The sequence below is a fragment of the Panthera pardus genome, unplaced genomic scaffold (genome assembly GCF_024362965.1).
Source record: "Panthera pardus isolate Hobbes unplaced genomic scaffold, ASM2436296v1 HiC_scaffold_20, whole genome shotgun sequence".
NCBI lineage: Eukaryota > Metazoa > Chordata > Mammalia > Carnivora > Felidae > Panthera > Panthera pardus.
This window is the reverse complement of record NW_026526766.1, coordinates 53,441,490-53,447,489: the sequence shown is the minus strand read 5'-3', so window position 1 is coordinate 53,447,489 and position 6,000 is coordinate 53,441,490.

The window sequence follows — 6,000 nt, the reverse complement described above, 5'->3', positions numbered from 1 at the left end:
CATTTCTTAAATATTCACCGAATAGAAGTAAGCTAATGCTACCATAATTCCCTTTAAATATATTCTGTGAAGACACTGTTCACCTATGGGCATATATATACTATGTGATTTTTTGTTTTATTTTTATAATTTGGGGACTCAGACAAAATTCTAATATTGCACATACTCTATTTTAACTAACAGTTACACTAGCAGGAAATAATCACTGATTTGGGAGCAGACTAAAGATAGAAAATGTGGTGATATTATTTATTACTGATTGAAAGAATATCTTAATCTGGAACAATCCTCAGGTTTTTTTAGTTAATGATCTTTACATATTCAACAAATATAGAGTATATTTGTAGAATGTGTCTACATTTGGAGTTGCCTGATATTTCCTCGTGATTAAATTCTGATGGTGAATTTTTGGCAGAGTATCAGAAGTAATTTTGTGTTCTGTATATCATATCAGGGACACATGACTTCTCATATTCCTGGTGATGTTAACTTTGTCACTTCGTCAAGGACTTGTCTGTTGGATTTCTCCACAGACAAGTTACTATTTTTACTGCATTTTTTAAGTACTATGTGGGGATACATGTTGAGAACAAATAAATACCTTTTATCCAACTTTCACCCACTCATTTAAAATTCATTGATTCTTAGTCTCTGAATTATCATGATGATGAATTTTCTAAGTTTATCATTTTAAATATATTTATCCTTTGACATTCTTCTGTGAGTATTAGAAGAGAATTAGTACTTATTCACTTATGGAAAATTTGATTTTTATGAATTCTGAGTTTATTTGATGGGTTGTCAGATTGTCACAGATTTGTCTAGTGGAAGAACCTTGAAGCTGGCCCCTGTAATTTTTTGACATATCTTTATCATTCTTGGACCACATTTTTAATTTCTGGCAGAATATATTACAGGCCCATTTTGTACTTCCACTTTCTCAGCCCTAGAATTGCTCATTTCTCCTTGGAAGACTGTTTCTTTCAGTAATAGAAAGTATTGGTAACTAAGCTCTGGGAATTGGGTGCTCAAGTTTACTGGCTGCCATTGCTTAGAGACCTTTTTAGTGAATTAGAAAATAAACGTATGTATGTATTGGCTTGTACTTATTTAGGTATTTCTCAATTTCTCTGCATTTATCCATCTATTCGCCTATCTAAATCTGTCTCTTCAGAGTAAATATAACTGTGTATGTAGAACAAATTCTTCTTAAAACTCAAAATAATACATATTGAAAATAAAAAAAAAAACAATGCACTCAGACAAAAAGAATATTAGTGCATTTAGACAAGGAGTTTCTGCAATGTGTTCTCATTGTTCATAGTGGTAATACTCTATGATGTCACTGCCAACATTGAATTCATGAACACTGAAGCATTTCTCCTCGAGGAAACATAGACTTAGGTTTGTACAAGCCTCTGGTCGCAACATTATCATCAGCTGATCAAGACATAACTTTGTTTTATATGAGTTTGTGTTTAAAGAAACTTTTTTTAAAATATATTGTTGATTTGTTAACGTTGAAATCACGACCAATAATTGTAACATGTGTATTTTCTCCATAAAGCATACCAGAGCCTTCTTATACTTGAGACTATCGGCCAGTACGTCACTAATACACTTGGGACTAATATTAAACAGCATATTTACAAAAAGCACAGGAATACAAAAATACAAATAAAAAAAGGCACAAAATACATTGTGACAAGGACATTTATTTATAAGGTGAAGATTGAAATAAGGAAGCAGAGCACTGCCTTATTAGACCTTAATTGGAAACATGCATGACTGGGCAACTCGAATTTTTTGCCATGTTTTGTGTGTCTGTGAATGAGAAAATACAATGAGCGTTGATTTTTGGATTACAAATAAATTTTAACAAGTAGGAAAATTCTCAAATAGGGAATCTGAAAATAATGAAGGCCAACTGTATATTTACACATCACTCTTTATATGGTTTTTGTTTTGGGGATATGATGATATTGGTAGAGATAAGAGGCATGAATAAAAAAGAATCATTACTCTGTAAGAGCACATAAAGTAATGGAATAAGCAGCTGTGTTGGTTAATTTTATGTGTCAACTTCACTAGGCTGTAGTGCCCAGATGTTTGGTCAAACGCCAGTCTAGATGTTGCTGTGAGTTTTTTGGTTTTTTTGTTTTTTGTTTTATATGATCAGCATTTAAATCAGTTGACTCTGAGAAAATTAGATTATCTTCCAAAATGTGTGTGGGCCTCACTCAGATAGTTGAAGGCCTAAAGAGAAGCAGAGTGAAGTTTCGAGAAGAAAAACTTGTACCTGCAGATTGCCTTCTGACTTGAACTGCATCATCAACACTCTCGTGGGTCTCTAGACTGCAGGACTCTGCCCTGCAGATTGCCAGACCCAGAATGTTGTGAGCTGATTCTTTAAAAATCTCTCTCTCTCTCCATATAAACACACACACACACATCCTATAGCTTCTGTTTCTGTGGAGGACCTTGACTAATATCGTAGCAAATGTCTCTCTCATGTTATAACAGCGCATTTTATATGCCATAGCAAGTGCTAACAAACAAGTGGACATTTTCCACAGTAAGAATGCATAAGGATTAGACACGATAAATAAAATTGCAGAGAGTTTACAAGTCAAAAAAAAGCTTAAGGATTTGATATTTAATTTCAGATATGCTCACACATTGTCCATTGTTAGGAAGACTACTTGACCAGAAATTACTTTGGATATTCTGTCTTCCTGATTTATCTCTGAGATGACCTAATATTAGGTAATCAAAAACTTTGTACCCCAAGGATTCATGATCCGGAAAATTGTACAATATAAATTACTTTCGATTGACCATATTTTCTTGGAGTAGGGTGTCTAGAAGTGTATTTTCATTAAGCCCTGTGAGGGCCATTATGCAGAGAATGGTGAGATGATGACCTTTTACTCAGAAAAGGTCAAGAAACATGAAATCAATCGTTAATAGCACCCAATCCCGTGTTGTGACTTGTTCAACTCTGATGTAATTGTGGGATATATTCTTTGATTTAACAAAGGATATATATCAAAGATAATGATTTGTATTGATGCTTCTTTGTTGTAGCAGTCTGGCCTATTCAACAATTTATAGTCCTTGAATTGGTATCTTTGTGTCTAAAATTGCCACCACTTAGAAGTGAGCTCTTAAATTCTATTGATCTACTTTAATGTAGAATATGCCTTCCTGCTCTGCTTTATAGTAGAGCAATGGGTTATAGGAGCTCACTTGTAAGGTGATCATCTACACGGACAAACTATTCTCTAGCTATTAGCCACAAGCCGGTATGGCGTTGCAATCCTGGAATTTGAGCACACAGCAGTTATGCTTTAATTATCTGTCTGGAAGCAGACAATAGCACCAACTGACATAATGCATTAAGAATATGTATCTAATAAACATCAGTTAAATGTTAAAAGAATTAATTCATGACCAAGTGGTAAGTTGTTATATAGAGTGTAGGCTCTGAAAAATATATAAGAAATTCTTCCTAGAGACTTCAGGAAATAATTGCAAATTTTTGTGTTCACAAGATAGTGGCTTGCATAGTATAAACTTATACCTGCAGGAAAGAAGCAATTAAGGTTGTCTAAGAATGTAGGAAACCATGAGTTTTCATGAGTTAATAGGAATGGTCAGAGAACTATGCCTGGACCAGACATGGGAGTTCTCAATAAGAGAACTCAGTTCTCACTGAGTTTAAGCAAGGTAATTGACTTGGGAAGCAAAATATGAAGAAGGTTTTGACAGAATTATATAAGGGGGGATTAGAGTGTACAGAACATAAAAGAGTCATCACAAGAAAACATTTAAATATATTAAAGGAAAATGTGTTAGAGAAAGATTTTAATGAAAAAAGTCTTAGAGGCTGGGTTTCACCTTCTTCCTCCTTTCTCGAACGGAACTCATGAAATAATAAAAGGAAAAATGTGAGTCTTAAACAATGTGGGCTGAGCTTTCACACATAGAGAAACCCCCATAGAGTTCAGTTTGTGGCTTTGTTTATCACAAACACTTGAAATTCATCTTGATTCATTCTGGTTTAGAAAATTCTAGTCCCCCATGAGAAAACTGATTTAAAATCTCTATTTTTTTTAATAAGCTAGATTGTCACATCTCATTGTGTCAAGTACATTAAACTTTTCCCTATTCCAATTCCGAGGGGGTTAGAAACACAGTTGTTTTTTTTCAATTTTTTAAATTTTTTGGCAAGTTTTCTGCATTTCAATATGTTCCTTCATAATTTTTATCAAAATGCTGTCTTGCCTACTTTCTCTGATAGTAAGGGACAGCAGATATCCCAACAAAGAAATAAACAAACTGCATCCCTCTCAATGATGTTGAAGTCTTAACCTCTGTACCTGTGAATGTGATTTTATTGGTCACTTTATGGTCTTTCCAGGTGAGCAAGTTAAGATTATATCATTAGGGACCTTATAAAAATATATGTAAAGGGAAAATTTGGACACAAAGACAGAAATGCAGAGAGGAAACATGATATGAAGACAGAATTCTTTCTACAAGCCATAGAACACCTGAAGCAATCGGAAGCTAGGAGAGAAGCATGGGGCAGGCAGATTCTCTCTCTCATCCCCTGTAAGGAACCAACCCTGCAGACATATTGATTTTGGACTTGTAGCTTCCAGAACTATGAGACAATAAATGTCTGATGCTGAAGCAACACTGTTTGTGGTACTTCGTTACGACAGCTCCAGGAAACTAAGACAAGGTGTATTTAAAACATATTCATATGTATGTACAAATTGCTGTGAAATAAAATATTTTAATGATAAATATAAAGATTGTAAAGTGATAGTTACTGGGTTATCCTCAACAAGAGTCTTATGTCCACTTTCTATACATATTAGCAGACACTTTTAACATAACTTATGGAAAGTATGTCAAGAATTTTAGAGAAAATATTTTCCTATTTAAGAGAAAAGCTGGAAGATTCAGTTCAATGTTCTGTGTAAGTTTCAAGTCTAATTTAAATTTATGAAATCTGCTTATATCATTCTATTTCTGAAAGAGTTTCCAGATAAAGATTTTTTTTAAATAAGCATTGTGCTAACATATATTCATCTGTTGTTTTCACTGAATTCCTTTCTCAGCTCTTACATAATATAAATCTGCATATGAACCTCTCTTTTTCTCAGTAGTTATTTTTGGGACTATGGTCAATTTTGCTTTGTATATAATGAGGCAAACTTTTGTTCATTATCTGCTCTATGATTCATATACTGTCCTTCCCATCAGGATCCTAGAAATATCTCTTAAGTTTCTGTTTATTCTTTAAAATTTTATTTAAATTTTATTTTCTAGCAATTAAGATAATTCTCCATTTTTCATGGATTGCTTACCTTTTATAAAAATGCCAAACATCATCTTTCTTCAGCATAATTTTTAATATATTCCTGGTAGTATGTGATACTTCCATTTTTTTTTTAATTTTCACTTCTAATTTTTACTTTCTTTTTTCTTAATTTTCACTTCTAATTTTTACTAAAGTTTACACTTAATTTCCTCTGAATGTTTTGCATGAAGGCACTGACAAATGCTGGGTAATTTGTTATTTGATGCTTTGGCAGCAACCATAACAGTAGTAAAAAGTTAGCAAGTGTGATGGACCAAATAATGGTCTGCAAAGATAGCCAGCTATTAATCCCTAGAACCTGTGAATGCTACCTTATATGTCAAAACTGACTTTCAGGTATCATTAAGTTAAAGATTTTGAGATGGGGAGATTATCCTAGATTATTGAGGTGGACCCTGAATGCAATCACATGGCCTTATAAGGACAAAGAGGCAGATCTGACTACACACAGAAGATGCGAAGATAACACAATGCTGCTCCTGGCTTTGAACACAGAGAAAGGAGCCATTGGCCAAGGAGTGTAGCTCTAGGAGGGGGAACAGGCAAAGAAAGAAGTTGTATTCTAGAGTTTTCAGGTGAAGCATGGCCTTGCTAACACTTTGGTT